The sequence below is a fragment of the Macaca nemestrina genome, chromosome 7, assembly GCF_043159975.1.
Source record: "Macaca nemestrina isolate mMacNem1 chromosome 7, mMacNem.hap1, whole genome shotgun sequence".
NCBI classification, from domain to species: domain Eukaryota; kingdom Metazoa; phylum Chordata; class Mammalia; order Primates; family Cercopithecidae; genus Macaca; species Macaca nemestrina.
Window position 1 is genome coordinate 54,684,678 of NC_092131.1, and position 17,828 is coordinate 54,702,505.

At 38.8% G+C, this 17,828-nt stretch overlaps 1 protein-coding gene across 4 annotated transcripts in view; it reads right to left on the reverse strand.

Moving 5' to 3' along the window:
* The window catches only part of LOC139364290 (uncharacterized), a 216,298-nt gene that overhangs the window by 46,351 nt on the left and 152,119 nt on the right, over positions 1-17,828 (reverse strand). The gene's annotated exons all lie outside the window — the stretch shown is intronic.

The following is a 17,828-nucleotide window of genomic DNA, read 5'->3' on the forward strand; positions in this document are numbered from 1 at the left end:
CCAGAAAGATAGGAAACAGAAAAATCAATTCTATTTACCAGTGAGGTGTTTTTGGAAACCCGCTATTCTTCATATCTATTCCTTAGGGGACAGGGGGATACCAGAAAGAGTCTCTGCCCTTCTGTTAACCATCTAGGGGGAATATGCAACAAGGGAGTGTGAATTCCCAACTTTCAAGGTCACCTTGACATGTGGAGGTTTTCCAACATTTTGGAACCTGACTCATTCCAGCACATTGCTTTGTTGTGGCATCAGCTGTCAGTGGGCTGGATGACAGGAGCAACCAAGCCTGAGTCCCTAAATTAAGAGTCTTCTATGTGCTATCTCATTTAATTTTTAGAATGATCATATGAAGACAGAACTTCTACCTCCTTATGAGGACGAGATGGCTTAGGAAGCCCTAACATGCAGAATTTAAATTCTCTTTCCTTCCAGTTCACACTCCCACATGGACACACAGGCCACACCTAATCCATTCCTCTCCCCTCATTCATTCATTCATCCATTCTTTCACTTAATAAACAGTTATTGGTTGGGCACAGTGACTCACACCTTTAATCCCAACCGAGGCTGGAGGATTGCTTGAGCACAGGAGTTTGAGACCAGCCTGGGTAACATAGCAACACCTCATGTCTACTAAAAATATTTTTTAAATTAGGCAGGCATGATGACATGTGCTTGCAGTCCCAGCTGCTTGGGAGGCTGAGGCGGGAGGATTGCTTGAGCCCAGGAGTTAGAGGTTGCAGTAAGTTATGATCTGCACTCCAGCCTGGGCAACAGAGCAAATAAAAAAAAAAAAAAAATGATTGCACTCCAGCCTGGGCAACAAAGCAAGACCCTGTCTTTAAAAAAACCCAAAAAACAAACAAAAAAAAGACACTATTGATCACCTACTGTGTGCCAGGCACTAGGGATATAGCAGAGAATAAAAAAAAAGAAAAAATTCCCACTGTCATGGAGTTTATATTCTAGTCTAAGAGGATAGCCAAAATAAATCAAAATATATCATTTATCCAATGATACTATGGTGTTATCAATAAAAACAACAATAATGTAAGGAAAGGCCATGTATTTTCCTAGGATGAGAACAATTGACATTTTTTAAGAGGTCAAGGAAAGCTTTTTTTGTAAAGATGAACTATTGAGGAAAGCTCTAAAGTAGGTGAGAATGGGAGCCATACTAATAGGAAAGAGCATTCCAGCCAGAAGGAACAGCAAGTGCAGAGGCACTCGGGTTGGAACATGCCTTGTAACATGCTCCACAAACAGCAAAGGGCCTACGGTAACTGAAGTGGAGTGAGGGTAAGAAAGAAATAGTGGGAGATCAGCTCAGAAATGTGAGAGAGATGAGATTTTGTAGGGCCTTCTGGGCTTTTTTAAGAACTCTGGCATTTACTCTGAGTGAGATGGGGAACCAGTAGAACAGAAGACTGACATGCTCTGACTTGCTTTTTAAAAAGGATTGCTCTGTCTGGTGGATGGAGAAAGGAATGGAGGGGCACAAGTGCAAAAGCAAGGAAACCAATTGCAATAATCCAGAGGACAGATGGAGTTGGAGGCGATAAAAGGTCAGATTCTGCATATATTCGAGACAAATTTTTAAGATCCTCCAGAGTACAAATTTATGGCCATTCATTCTTTCCCTGAGTCTTTAGGCTAAATCTGCGATGTTCATAAATCCAAGGTCCAGGGACTTGGACCAGTGAGGAGCTCAGTTACCAAAGCTTGGATTTGGTTAGTGTCTTTCATTGATTTTAAAGAAACTGAAGCAGGGAGTCTAATGAAAAGGAAAGGAGATAAGTAGTTAATATTGGTCAGGATAAGGAACCACAGCATCAATATACTGAGTTCGTAATGTTTGTTGTTGTTTTTGTTTGTTTGTTTGTTTGAGATGGAGTTTCACTCTGTCACCCAGGCAGGAGTGCAATGGTGCGGTCTTGGCTCACTGCAACCTCTGCCTCCTGAGTTCAAGCAATTCTCCTGCCTCAGCCTCCCAAGTAGCTGGGATTACAGGTGCCCACCATTTAATATGTTAAGTCCCTATATTTAAAAGATTTCTATATACTATTTAATCCTTAAAACAATCATGTAAAGACAGAACTTATTTTATGGGGAAGCAACAGCTCAGGAAGGCTTAGTAACTCGGTCTGAGTCACATGATTAAGACAAGGCTAAGCTGAAACTTAAGTCTGGCTCACTTGTCTCTAAAGTCTGTGGCATTTCCTCTACACTACAATTATTCATTCACTCAATGAATGTTTATTGAATCCCTAGTGCAGCCGCATAAGACACAGACATGAGCAAGATAGAAGTTTGTTGAGGTCAAGTACCCTAACCGTAAATGTGGCACTGATGCTTAGAAAAGAAGCTATTTCTGGAAAATATCGTTTTCTTTCATTCATCGAACAAATATTTATTGAGTGCCTACTAAGTACTAGCATAAATATCTTTCTCTCCCGAAGCTTACATTGTGGTAGGGGGATCCAGACAACACACAAAATGTAAAACCCCTCAGGCAGGGATACATACTAGAGAGAGAAATAAAGTCGGGCTGCAGAGCTCTGATTATTCTATGTGGATTGGTCAGGGATGCTTCTTCTGTTAGGATCATGTGTAAGCAAGGACCTAAAAAAAAAAGTGATGGAGTATGGCATGCAAATATCTCAGGAGAGAGCCTTCCTGCCAGAAGGAAGAGTTACTGCAAAAGCTCTGGATACTCCAGGAAGAGCAAGAAAGCAAAATGGCAGGAGTGGCAGGAGCAAGGGAGATGGTGGTAGTGGATGGCCTAGCCAAGAGATCAGCTGGGAGGCTATTGCCATAATTCAGGAGAGAAATTATGCAAATTTAGACCATGTGAGAAGGAGTGGCCAACAGTGAGAAGTAAAAAGATTTGGGATATATTTTGAAAGTTGGGAATTTGCTGACACATTTTATATGGAGTGTATGAGAAAAAAATTTGACCTCAGCTACAGGAAGCACAGAGTTGTGTATTTGGAGTTGGGGAAGACTACAGGAAAAACAGACTTGGAAGGGAATCAAGACAAATTAAGTTTTAGGTGTTGGATGGGGATTGATGTGTTAGTCTGAAGTGCAAGGGAGAGAAGCAGGCTGAAGATATAAGCCTAAGTGTATACCTGGTATTTACATCTCTGAGTCCAGATACAATCACCTAGGGAGCAAGCACAGCTGGAGAACAGAAGACATCTGAGCCTGCGGACTCTCCAAACCTTTAGATGAAAAGGAGGCAGCAGAAAAATCCTAACCCCATACCTACTAAGTCAGAATCTTGGGAGTTTGAGTTTAGATATTTATATTTTTAACAAGCTCTCCCAACCATGGTAATGTACAGTTGAGCCTGGGAACAACTGAAAAACTTAGACCTGCACTCAATGACACACTTTGTCATAATTTAGTAAAGTACTTTTAATTGTTTGTGTCACTAATTTTAGGTAATCTAGTAAAGTGCTTGTGAGATGGGAATTATGAATAGACAGCCAGGGAAGGAGGAAATATCCGATGCTATAGCTTATGCTTCCAACCAAAAGATGTGATGATTTCTATAAATTCCAAAAAATTGGCTGTCCCAAATTTCCATTCCTATACGCTCTCAGATGTGTTTCTAGTTTTTGAATAGAGAAAGGTGGGGAGATGTTTTTAAGCATCTTGGTTGGGTTTTGTTAATTCATTGTTTCATCACATGAGGTAGCCAAAGAAACCTTAGCTTGCTTCTGTGTGCCTATTAAACAAGGGAGCAGATGACAAAAAGATTGATGCTAACCAATTTTTCATGGGGTTAGAGTTATCCAGGAAAGTGTCAAGAGTAGATACCCTAAAAAGGGATTCTGATAGATAGATATGTATCACTGGAGTTTCACAAAGCCGTGCGTCTGAATGTGAGATCAACAAAAGGGAGAGTAAGAGCCAAAAGCCAGTGCAAGCAAAATGGCCCCAAGAGAGTCACTGCAGCTGACTACACATTTATATATAGTATATACTGCTTGTCACAGCAATAGCCACATATGCAAGGATTGAAATTCTAAGTGGATGATAAATAACAACACAAGAGGAACTAATCAAGAGGAGTGGAGCTGATTAAGGCCGCAGTGTTTAGCACTGCCAAAAGATAAAATGATCAGAAAGCTCAAACTGAGGATTCAGGGAGGAAAAATGGCTGTATTTGCTGAAAGGTTCAATAAATGTTTGGAGAATCAAATCCCTATAGAACCTCATATATATAACTTGGGATGAAGTTATACTTGATCTCTTGATCTGTTTACTGGCAGCATGGGAATTACCTGGAAACTTATTAGAAATACAGAATCTCAGGCCAACCCCCAACCTCCTAAATCAGAATCAGCATGTTAATAAAGATCCCAGAGGATCTGTGTGCACACTAAAGTTTGAGAAACTCTGATGACGGAGTCTGTTGCCTTTAAAATTATCACCGACAAGGAGGGTGGAAGGAAGGGAAGTAGTGGCTGGCTCAGCACTAGACTTAAGAATGAACAGATACCTAAACTTGTCTTCTCAGAGTTCAATAAAAAATCCAGGAAGCTCCTCAGTTTGTTTTAGAGACAAGGTCTGAGCCCTCAATCAAGTGCAATCCCAGACTAGTTACTTGGGCTCCAACTGTTCCCATAGCAAGGCACAGATATGGAAGCATAAACTCTGATTTAGGGGACATTCTGTGTGAGCCGACAAGGCACTAAGAGAAGAATCAAGGTGGTTTGGGTAGTCACAGCAGTCACTAAGAGGAGCAGGCACTCACCCTTCAGAAAGTCCTTTCCATTCAGAAAGGAATGGAAATTATGGTCAAATAGCAACAATTCAATTTTGGTAAGTGGAATTTCCAGATGCATGGAAAATATGAACTTCAGAGGACTTCACAAACATTAACATTTCTGCAAAGGCTTCAGTGGCCATGAATCACACTTTCTTGCATAGCACTGAATTCTAACCATCTCCTATACAGTGAACCTCAACCCCACAGGCCTACCCAAGCCCATCAGGAACAGAATCCGAGAACTATGTGTTCTAAGACAAACCAACACACGTGCTCTTGCCATTCTGAAAGTGTTTTCTGAAGAGGCCTCTTCCTTCTATACCACAGTGTTGAGCAAGGAGAGGAAAAAGTCATATCATTATCCCATATATTCTTTTCATCCAGCCACAATTACAGGGGGGCTTGCAGCATGTTATGTGAGCCTGTCATCAAGGCTGAAGCTAAAACATTTGAATTACACAACAGTAAGACGGGCCCGTGCATCCCGCTCAAACGAGGGAATTCAACCTCAAACCAACTTACTTAAGGCACTTCTGCCATCCATGCCAACTGCCAGTTACCCTGAAGAGCTTAAACACACATTGGTACTGATGTTTTGCAAAGGGATCAGAAAAAAATATATATTCTTAAAGCATTTAATAGTATTACCTTCAAGTCAGGTGCTATGCTAAGTGCATTCCATGCATTTTCACATTTTCTCTTCAAATGTAACACCTTCAAAAATTGTGATTAGCTGTATTATCACCATAGTATAGATATGGGAACCAACACTCAAAAAGGTTCAATAACTTGTCCAAGGCCACATGGTAAGTATACAAGCAGGATTCAAACTCAGGCCACTTGACTCTAATACCTTATAGTTCACTGCCAAAGGGCTCAACTTCCCATTATCAACTGCCCAGCCTCCCAACGTGAATTATAATAGAATAGAATTTATGCGACAGACACATTTACCATCTGCTTAAAGAGAACTTACTTGTCTGGACAAGTGCCCACTTGCAAAGGAATGCCATAGAATACGTATTTATGGTATCTACTAAGCATGGGAAATTAATTGAAGTGAAAGATCTATGCAGAAGTAGAGCCATCTGCCTTTCCAATGTCACTTGGCCAGTAGACTTGGGCTCCCACTGTTCCCATAGCAAGGCACAATTATGGTAGCATAAGCTCTGATTTGGGGGACATTTCTGCCTGAGCTAACAAGGCACCAAGAGAAGAATCACGGGGGTTTGGGTAGACAGCAGTCACTGAAAGGAGCAGGCACTCACCCTTCAGAAAACCTCTCTGATTCTAAGAGAGATTTCTACCACACTGTTACCACATTCTAGAAAAGGGTCAAGGGGAGTCCACTCTCTTCCTTCGAGGTGGGTGGTTAGCAGCCAACCCTCATGCAAGCCTCCAGGAGCACTCCACGGGGCAGTGGCAGATTTATATGTCAGCAGGAAGCCAGCTTGCCACCCAGACACTAAACTATTATTGGAGCAGGCTAGACCTTGGCATCTGACTGGGTCCAGCTGCCAACACACCTTGCCAGTAACTGCAGGTGCTGGCTGCTGCTCTGGCACTGTCTCAGGAAAAGGAGAGTGCTAGAAAATATTGCACGGACAAATTTTCAGCTAAGGGGCAGTGATTCTATCAATGTGCCAGTGTGCCTTATCATTGTGTTGCTAGATAGAAGTCGGGTTATGATGTTACTGTGAGCCTATCTTAAGCATGGACACATAATCAGGGTTAGGAGGAGGCCTTTCTCATAATATTATAGTTCTCAGTCAAGAGAGCTTCATCATTGAGAACACACACACTCGCCAAATAAATATATTTAAACATCAGCGGAAAATTTTTCTGAGTTTGAGGAGGTTCTATATAAAGGATCACAGTGGGGAGGAGAAAACATTAATTTATTATGGAAAGAAAGGATGACATCTTCAAACACCCAGATGAAACAGCATCTCCTTCCTGGCTGGGAATTTGTGGTGCTACGTGTGTGTCGTGGAGGAGGTGGTTGGGGGAGGCCGGGAGATGGCAGAAGTCTAAATAGAGCATAGTGTGGGTTGTTGGGCTCCCCAGGGTGAAGAAACCTTACTGGAAAACTAGTTTTAAAAGAACAGAGTGTTTGTAAGCAGGGTTCCTATATGACGCCAGTGAAAGGAAAGAAGATGGAAAACATCTTCCAATTCCAAAAGTTGAAAAAGAAGATAAAGACTAAGTTTCACGTAAGAAACATCCTCTCATCGAAAAACAGCTATTTGTCACTGCTTCCAAGAAGTCATGTGTTTGATCTGGAAGGTTTCTGGCCTCCACTATGCCACACCTGGAACCTCAGGTGTAGGTCTCCTGATCTCTTGTAACCTGAGATTCTCCATCTACACACAGAAGCTAATAATGCCTCCAGGCCCAGCACTGTCCACACCTGCAACATACCTGCCAGGAGAAGGTGTCTAACCTCTCCAGAACATAATTAGTCACCCATCCCCAAGAAAATAAATACAAGGAGGTGTTAGAAAATGATGTCATTGCATTTAATTCACCAGTATTCGCTGCACTGGACATGTCCAGCACTGTGTGCTAACCAGCTAACCAGGATCAGAAAGGTGCTAAGGATTAATTTGTCCATTCCTCAGCCACTTAGTAAGTACTTAGTCAATGTGGAACATTGGATTAGGTCCAGAGAAGGGTACCTGTCCCATGTCCTCAAGATGCTTGCTCCACAGTAGAGAATCTTAAGAAATATACATAAATCACAATGAGTTACGGTATTCTGTGAGATGTACCAAATGGTGTAAGCTGGATTTGTTCACTGCTTGCCTTATAAAGGCCTTACTCTTCTTAAGGTTGATTTTGCTAGTTAAAAGGCTAAGAAGTTTTCAAGAGTAGTTGGCAGAGTGGGTTCAGTAATTAGTTCTGTGTGAATCCTACCATTTAGAAAGCAAGAATGAGGCTGGATGTAGGAAAAGGGTAAAAGGAGCTCAACTTCTTCTAAAAAACAAGGCTGTGGACTCACTTTGCTGAAAATTATCTTTTTTATTCAAGCTAGAAGAGTTGCCATGGGTTTTGAAGCGTTCTTACACCAATAGCATAATACTCAGTTCCAAAAACGTTGGGAAGCTTTATTATTTTTCCTAATACTTCATCTTTTACCTTTACACTAACAAAATTATATTTCAGTTGTATCCTAAAAAAAAAAAAAAAAAAAAAAAAAAAGTTGAGGTAATATACCAAAGATTCCAAGCTCCTCATGCAAACAAAACCAAGTTCTTTCCTGCAGCAATATATCATTAACTTGCCAACATCTGGGCTGGGAGGTTTGTGATGTTTTGAATAAAACTTCAAAGGTCAAGGGTAAGCAAGGACCTAGAATTACTATTGCATCTAAAATTATTTTACAGCCTTCAAAAGAACATGGAAAAAATGATTGCAATTCTCAAAATTATATACTGCCTTTGGGGAAAACACATTTTGGAGTCCTTGGAAGTACACAGGTAATGTAAGAAGAGCCAGGCCATTTTCCACATTATAGTCAGTGCCAGACAGGAGGCACGGAGGCCCGGGTACTGCCTTAGAATCCCAACCTGTTGTCTGAAATTTGCATACGGGTTTTCATCATTACCCCTACAAACAGATACTCCTTCTCATTTTTTTCTATTAGTTTCTTGGTTCCTAAGCTTGCAGACCTCAGTTGGTTTTTCTTGCTCTTCCTCGTCTCACATTGTTTATTCACTTATTTGACAACTACCTAAATGGCTGCCTGTACCACATTAGGCCTTGTCCTGGGTATTAGGATTATAATGGCCTCTGCCTTTCCAGAGCTGCAGTCCAGTTGGGATTACTAATAAGTAAACAACCAATTACAATACAGCAGTGTTTCCAAAAGTGTGGGTTTGGTCAAGCTCTACTACATCAGTCTTTAGCCTGAGCCTGGAAGTGGGCATTTAGGAAGCACTGGAGGTTAATTTTGTGCCCACCAAAATTTGAAAAGACTTTCAGTATAATAGTTTGTGCTAAAGTAGGATGCACTTGTGCTGGGCTGGGTAATAAAGAGACCCATGGGAGAAAACATTAGCCCTAGTTGAGGGAAGGGAGGCTTGTCAGGAGAGATTTTCTGCCGAGTGATGTCTAAATTGAGATCTCAAGTATACATAGGAATTACCCCTATTCAGGGAAAAAGGTAGAGGGTAGGTACAAAAAGAAGAAATGTCCCAGGAGAGCCATTGCTTACAAAATCCAAAAGTGGAGAGAGTTCTTCAAGGTGGCTAGAATGAGAGGCAGCAGCAAGGAGACATGGGTGTTTGGAGAGGCAGGCAGGAAACAGATTAGGAAGAACCTCATAATATTATTGTGGAATTTGGACCTTATCTTGACCACACTGAGGAACTACTGGAGAATTCTTAAGGCCAAGAAGAGAAAATTAAATGAGCAGTATGAGTCCCTTTCCCATTACTATGGGTTTGTGCTACCCTTAGAGAGAGCCCCTGAGGTTCTGGGAACCACCTTTAAAAGGTAGAGGTTTTTTTTCACCATCTGTCCTCAATTTGTTCCTCTCTCCTTTCCACCTCTGCAGACAAAATCTTATTGCAGTATTTCTAATCTCTCCTGTCTGGATTATGATAACATCTTTCAAAGTGGCTGCCTTGTCATTGTGCCCAAACTTGTCTATTGGCTATGCTGTCAAAATGACCTCAGCCATTGATTTCATCATGTTATTCTCCTCCATAAGAATCTTCCTCTTTCTACCAGTGACTAAATTTCTTGTCCTAACACTCAAGGCCTGCCACCATCTTCTTTTCTCATCTCTGTCTCCTTAGCACTTACGGTCTTCATGCTTTTTCAGCCCTTCAGGCCCAGCATGGAACCATCGGGTACCCTCTTGATAAAAACGTTTACTCTTGAGTATCGACTCCCAATTATATCACATGTTCAAGCCTGTTAGCTTTAATTATAAAGCAAGCAACCTTATTTTTTATCTAAGGAATATTAGGCATCAACAAAGGAGGAAGGAAAGATTTTATGAGAGCGAAGCTTCTTCTGACTTTCCAGTGTCATGTGCGGTCTGACAAAGTTGCCCAGTGAAGCACCACCTGAGGCACAGTAATAGGAAAAGACGTCTTGTGTTTAGCTTCTGTCCTGCCCTTCCCCATCCTCTCCCCTGTGTGATTTTGCATTTCACAATGTCTAGAGGTGGTTGGGTTTTTTTCCTAATGAACTGTCAGATTTTATGTTTTTCCATTACCTCTTTGTTTCCTGTTTTACGTTTATGTTTTGGGTAGTTACCAAAAGGTTTTCTTCATCTCGAATACCAGGACCTTATTTGGATTGTTTCATTGCAATATTGGGGACTGGTATGCTGCTGTACTAAATTCTCTCCAACCCTCTGACTGGTAGAAAGGAACTTAGTATCTGTTCTTGATGGGAGTGGCAATGTCCCTTCCCCAGCCTCTGGTCCAGTACCCGAATCTGAATCCACCCCACTTTAAGGTTATGCTAGCGCCCCTCCTCCCCATCCCAAACACTAGAATGGGTGAGTGGCTTACCCAGTTACCTATTCAGCTATCTAAGACTTCTACCAATTCTCTTGAAAGATTTATAGAAATTGTGTAAGAAATATTTTTTCTTATTTCTAGGTTGAGTTTTCCTTTTCTCAGTTTCAAGTTGGTTACCTAAAAGTCAATCATAAAATTTATGAGTCATAAATTATGTCTTTTGTGGAATAAGTCACAAGGGAGAGACAAACAAATGAAAAGAGACAGACAGAGGTAGGAGGAGAGAGGCTGAAAAAAAAAAAAAATGTGTGAGCTCTTTTAAGATCAAAAGAACAACATTTTCATTTAGCTTTAGTGATGCCCAGCAAAATGGAATCCTTTCCTTTTTTAAAACAGCTTTATTGAAATATAATTCACGTATCATGCAATTCATCCACTTAAAATGTACAGTTCAATGGTTTTTAGTCTATTCACAGAGTTATGCTATCACAATCTAATTTTAGAACATTTTCATACCCCTACTCCGCTCCCATTCATGGCAACCACTAATCTACTTTTGTCTCTATAGATTTGCCTATTTTGGACATTTTACATAAATGGAATTATACAGTAGGTGGTTTTTTATGAATGGCTTCTTTCATTTAGCATAGTGTTTTCAAGTTTCACCCATGTTGTGGCATGTGTCAATATTCCATTCCTTTTATTGCCAAATAATATTCCGTTATATGGATATACCACATTTGCTTATCTATTCATCAGCTGATGGACATTTGGGCTCTTATAAATAATGCTGCTGTGAATATTCATATACAAGTTTTTGTGTTCATGTTTTTAATTCTCCGTGGTATCCTAGGAGTAGAATCACTGAATCACGTGCTAATTCTGTATTTAACATTTAAGGAATTGCTAACATGTTTTCCATAGCAGCTGCACCATTTTACATTCCCACTAGCCTTGTATGAGGCTTCCAATTTCTCCACATCCTTACCAACAGTTATTATCTGTGTTTTTCATTATAGCCATCCAAGTGGGTTGAAGCAATATCTCATTGTGATTTTAATTTACATTTCCCTGATGACTAATAGTTTGAACATCTTTTCATGTGCTTATTGGCCATTTGTAAATCTTTGGAGAAATGTATATTCAGATATTTTGCTCATTTTTAATTAGGTTGTCTTTTTTATTATTGAGCTATAATAATGTTTTTCATGTTCTGGGTAAAAGTCCCTTATCAAATACATAATTTGCAAATATTTTCTCCCATTCTGTGGGCTGTCTTTTCGTTTTCTTAATGGTAACTGTTTGCAACACAAAACTTTTTAATCTCACCGAAATCTAACTTATCTATTTTTTCTTTAGTTGCTTATGCTTTTGGTGTCATGTTTTCAGCAAAGTAACACAACAAGAGAAAACCAAACACCACATGTTCTCACTCATAAGTGGGAGTTGAACAATGAGAACACATGGACACAGGGAGGGGAACATCACACACGGGGGCCTGTCGGGGGATGTGGGGCTGGGGGAGGGATAACATAAGAAAAAATACCTAATGTAAATGACAAGTTGATAGGTGCAGCAAACCAACATGGCATATGTATACCTATGTATCAAACCTGCACATTGTGCACATGTACCCCAGAACTTAAAGTATAATAATAATAATAAAAGCTGTTGCTCAACCCAGGTCACAAAGATTTACACCTATGTTTTCTTCCAAGAGCTCTACAGTTTTAGCTCTAAAATTTATATCCATACCCCCATTTTGAGTTAATTTTTGTGTATGCTGTGAGGTAAGCATCCAAATTCATTCTGTTGCCTGTGGGTATACAGATGTCCCAGTACCATTTTGTGAAATTACTATTCTTTCTCCTATCAAATTGTCTTGGCACCTTCTCAAAGATCAATTGACCATAAATGTAAGGGTGTATTAATAGACCCTCAATTATGTTTCATTGATCTGTGTCTATCCTTATACCAGTTCAATTCAAAAGGCATTATACCAGTACTGCACTATCTTGATTACTGTACTTTGTAGTAAGTTTTGAAATTGGAGAGTGTGAATCCCCCAACTTTGATTGTAGTGTTCTTCTTTCTTAAGAGTGTTCGCTATCCTGTGCCCCTTGCATTTCCATATGAATTTTAGAATCAGCTTATACGAACTTTAGAATCAGCTTATTAATTTCTGAAAGAAAAAAGCTAGCTGTAATTTTGATATGTATTGAATTAAATCTGTAGGCCAATTTGGGGGATATTGTCATCTTCACATTAAGCCTTCCAATTCATGAATATGAGCTGTCTTTCCATTTACATAGATCTTCTTAAATGACTTAACATGTTTCATGGTTTTCAGTGTACAAGTTTTGCACTTTTATGATAAATTTATACCTAAGAATTTTATTCTTTGGATACTATCATAAATGGATTTTTAATCTCATTTTTGAATGTTCATTACCATTCTACAGAAATATTTTTAATTTTTGTATATTGATCTTATATCCTGCAACTTTGCTGAACTTATTTCTAATAGGGTTTTTAGTTTGTTTGTTTTTTAGTAACTTGTTTCGAATTTTCTATATACAACACCATTTTCTATATACAACTATTTCCACTGCAACCAGAAATAGTTTTACCTTTTCCTTTATCATCTGGATAGATTTTATAGTAGTTCCCCCTTATCTGTGGCTTTACTTTCTACAATTTCAGTTACACAAAGTCAAGAAAGTAACAAAAATGTTAAATGGAAAATTCCAGAAGTAAACAATTCATACATTCTAAATTGCACACCATTCTGAGTATCATTATGAAACTGTTCAGAGTCCCATTCTGTCCCACCTGGGACATGAATCATCCTGTTGCCCAGCATATCCACACTGTATACACTACCCACTTAGTAGCCTTCTTGGTTATCAGATTGGCTGTTGTGGTATCAAAAGTGCTTGTTTCAAGCAGCCCGTATTTTACTTAATAATGGCCCCAAATCACAAAAGTAGTGATGCTGGCAGTTCAGATATGGCCAAAGAGAAGCCACAAAGTGCTTCCTTTATGTGGGAAGGTGAATGTTCTTGACTTAATAAAAGAAAGAAAAAAAAATGTATGTTGAGGTTGCTAAGATCTATGATAAAAAAAAAATCTATCCACATGAAGAAAAAAATTGTACGAGTTTTGCTGTCACATCTCAAACTGCAAAATTGTGAAAGACATGAATGGAAACATGTTTCAATTGACAGCAACTGGGTTCAGTACAATCCATGCTTTCAAGCATCCACTGGAGGGGTCTTGAGTGTACCCTGGATAAGTGGTGACTACTGTATATCTTTTACTTGCCCAATTACCCTAGATAACACTTCCAGTATAATTTTAAACAGAAGTGATGATTGTGGATATCCTTGTTCTGTTCCTGATCTTTGGGAAAGGATTGTTGTTGAGAATTGTTCATCTACATTCAAAAGTAGTTTCCTTGTGATAACTTTGTCTGGTTTAGTTTGTAATGACCGCCTCATAGGATGAGTTGGAAAATGCTCCCTTCTCTTCTATTTTTTGAAAGAATTTGTGAAGAATTGGTGCTAACTCTTTTTTACATGTTTGTTAGAATTCACCAGTGAAGCTGTCTGGTCCTAGGCTTTTCTTTGTGGGAAGTTTTTTTATTACTAATTCAATCTCTTTACTTCTTACAGGTTTGTTCAAATTTCTATTTCTTCTTGAAGCAGTTTCAAAAACTTTTGTCTTTCACAGAAGTTGTCCATTTCATCTAAATAATCTAATTTGTTGGCCTATGGTCGTTTATAGTATTTCTCCATTATTCTCCTTACTTCTCTAGTGTCAGTAATGATTCCCCTCTTTCATTCCTGATATTAGTAACTTGAGTCTTCAAGTTTTTTATTTTTTCCTGGCCCATATATTTAAAGGTTTATCAATGTTGTGGATCGTTTTAAATATCCAACATTTGGTTTTATTGCTTTTTCTATTGTTTTTCTATTCTCTGTTTTACATATTTCCACTCGAGTCTATTTCCTTCCCTCTGCTTACTTTAGGTTTACTTTGCTCTTTTGTATTCTGGTTTCTTAAGGGAGAAGTCAGGTTATTAGCTTGAGATTTGTATCATTTTAAAAGCATTTATAGGTGTAAGTTTTCCCTGAACACTGTGTTGGATGTACCCTGTAAGTTTTGGTATGTTGTATTTTCATTTGCATTTATCTTAAAGTCCTATGTAATTTCCCTTGAGATTTCTTTGACTCATTGATTACTTGGGAGTATGTTTAGTTTCCATACATTTGTGAATTTTCCAAGTTTAATTCTGTTATTAAATTCTAATTAATTTAATTCCATTGGAGTCCTTTCAATTTCTAAGTATTTTTAAAGTATCCAATCAAAACTACTCTTGTCGCAATTCCACTCTGAAAGTAAAAACAAACAACTAAAGCCTGTACCCAAATAAGCCTGTACCCAAATTGAACAAAGCAATTTAAGGAATGAACTCTGCAAAGGAGGAAAAATGTAATCAACATCCTGGTGACCTTTTTTTTTTTTTTTTCAGTGAATCTCACCCTTATTACTTATTTTTAAATTAAAAATAGATATAAAAATACCTTCAAGATTTTCACAGGGAGCATTTAATTTATGGAACTTACAAATACAAGCACAAACAAAGAAATCACAGATTTTTTAGACAGAGAAATGGTGGAGTGGAGGAGGACTAAAAAATGTGAGTGGTTTATTCAATCTAGTTTTAAGTGATTTCAAATAACAAGACTGTACCACTTCCCTTGGCAGATTTATGGAACTTGGGTAGAAATATTTTCCTGACATTCAGGCTGAGTTTTCCTTTTCTCAATTTCATCAGGTCAGGCATAGCTGTGCCTCTGTGCACCACCCCAAATAGTTCCTCTCCTTATTTGGTTTGAGTTTCAGTCCCTCAAGGACCTGCAGGTGGCTATTATATCTCCGTTTTTTCATTCTTCATCCAAGTCAAAGATATTTAGGCCTCTTAATCTGTCCTCTAAAGCCAGCTCTTACACTTTTGCATTTCTGTTCTTTGAATTTGATCCAGTACATTCGTTCTTTCTAATTCATGAAGACCCCAAATTGTGTATGAGTCACTAGGACTCACTCTCGATGTCATATAAGCTACTGTCCACCTCTGCACCTCTGGCATTTTACTTGGGGTGTGAAGCCCAAAATAGTACTTAAAATTAAAAAAGAAAAATAAAGACATTTACTTTCCTTTACCAGCCACAGGTGGTTTTCAGTCTCACTGCTTTCCAAGTACTGAACCACTGTCCTGTTGGATGTCTGTCATTTGGATTATTTTTTCCCTCTCTCAGGCAGCAGAAATAACCAAGTTCTTTCTCTGGCTCTCTCAACATTCCCAACAGTTCATCTGGTCTGGTGCAACCATTCACAGCTCATGCCAAGTTTACAAGTGCACAAGTTTTTTCAGAGTGCTGCTAGTGTATCCTAACTATTTCTGAAACCCTCGGCTAATCTTTTACCTTTACATGCCTCCCAGTGGCTCAGCAGATTTCCAAGCAAAACCTAAGTCTGATTCTTTTGTATGTTTTCTCAAACCCAGCTAAAAGTATAAGATATTCTTTAATCTTTAGAACAGTATTCTCTATAAGGTTCAGTAGCTCTTAGTACTGTATTACTACTTAGTGCTATATCAGTACTTAGTTCAGTAGCTCTTAGTATTAGTACTTACACAAGATACAAGATTCCCACAGGCACCCTCTCAACGCTATTAATGACTGAGCATTTTGCATTCGTTCCTACCCACTAACTTTTCTGCATGAGGTATACTTATCTCTCATTCATTTGAATTCCACTAATTAAGAATGTAATGTTGCCTGGGCCAAATTTTATCTTTGCTCCATTGATGAAGATTCAAATAAATACTGTGTGAGCAGGGGTGGTACATTTGGCATATATAAAAGAATAACGCTGCCTGAGAACTAATACATCCTTTTTTTGTCCATCAAAGTGTTTTACATATGTATTTATTAAAGCAGGCTTGGTAGCATCTCTCCTTGAAAGAATGTGTTTAAAAATTAATTCAAATTACATGTGGTATAGAGGAGACTACATTGCTTTTCTTATGGGAATTCAGACTTTCTCTACTTCTAACAATGCTAGAAAAACTATGTGTGTCATTCATTTAGGTTCCATCCACAGATGCAAAGCCAAGATCCTAAAATGAAATCCATCTCCTATCAAAATGGCTTGCTTTCATTTAACATTTTACGTTCAATGGTCACTCCTTTGCTCAAAAATAACTAGAAATGTTATCATGTGACCTATTTCAGATAATGTATTTGTTAGATTGTGAGCTCCTAAGAGCAGAAATTGGATGTGCAATGCATTTCATATAGTATGGCCTGAAGAAATGTAAATTAATGTACAGACAAGGCTTGAAGGCTTAAGACAAAGGAGTAAATAATAGTAAAAATATCAGGCATTCTGGATGGCCCTTGAAATGGATGGGATCTTTATTTTTCATTTTTTTATACCAGGAAGAGTTTTTATGTGTTCTCCCAACAGGTCGTGTATCACAAAGTGGTGTGCAGGATTAAATGGAGCCAGACATTGGCTCAGATAACTGGACTTAGACAATAAACATTCCCTGGCAAAAAGAGACAAAGTAGAACCAGCAGCAAGATTAGACATTAAACCTAATGAGTCTAGGACAATTGAATCTAGGCATGCTTAGGTGAGATAAATGACAAACCCAGATATACGATTAATATCCTAGAACTGGAAGGGACCTTATTGAGTACTTTGCTCAATCCGTTTATTTTTCAGATTCAGAAATTGAGACCAGGAGAGATTAAGGGACTTTCTCAGGAACATAAAACAAGTGCTACAGCCAAGACTAAAATACACTTCTCCTGCCCGCCCCCCAATTCCTTGTTCCTCCAGCTGTGTCTCAGGTTCATTATTTATATTGCCAGTTGAATTGATGATCTTCCATACAAACTGAAAGACTTGCCACTGACTCTGATTTTTAAAGCTTGGATAGGAAAAACATTTGCTCATATATAACTGAAAAAAAAGCCTAAACCTCATGCTTTGCATAACATTATTTGGTTCTTCTTTATGCCAGGTGTCATATTTAATTACTCTTCATGGTATCCATTAAGATTTTTATTTTAAAATAGTCATTATGTTACCACTGGGCAAAAAAAAATATGTAAAATAACTTGGCTCCCCTGACTAGGGTGGTAAGTAGGATAACAGGCTGTCTTTGAAAGAACACCACTCAAATGAGCCAACTCAACTGTTTATATAGGTGGATGAATACACAAAGCTTTCTGGGTACAGGGCTGTTCTGCTGTGTCTTGGGGAGCCCAGAGGACCTGCAAGAGAACAGTTACTATTGTTCCTGGCCACAGTCTCATTTGGATGCTGTATCTGTACAGCAGGCAAAACAAATGGCAGAAAGTAGATTCCAGAAGAGAACAGCAGACCCCAGCTACATAGTTTTTCACATTTATAATGAGCAATAGCAGGTTTTCCTTCTCTTTTCTTAAATCCCAAGGTTTCTGACATTTCCCAGAACTTTGCCAAGGTATTCA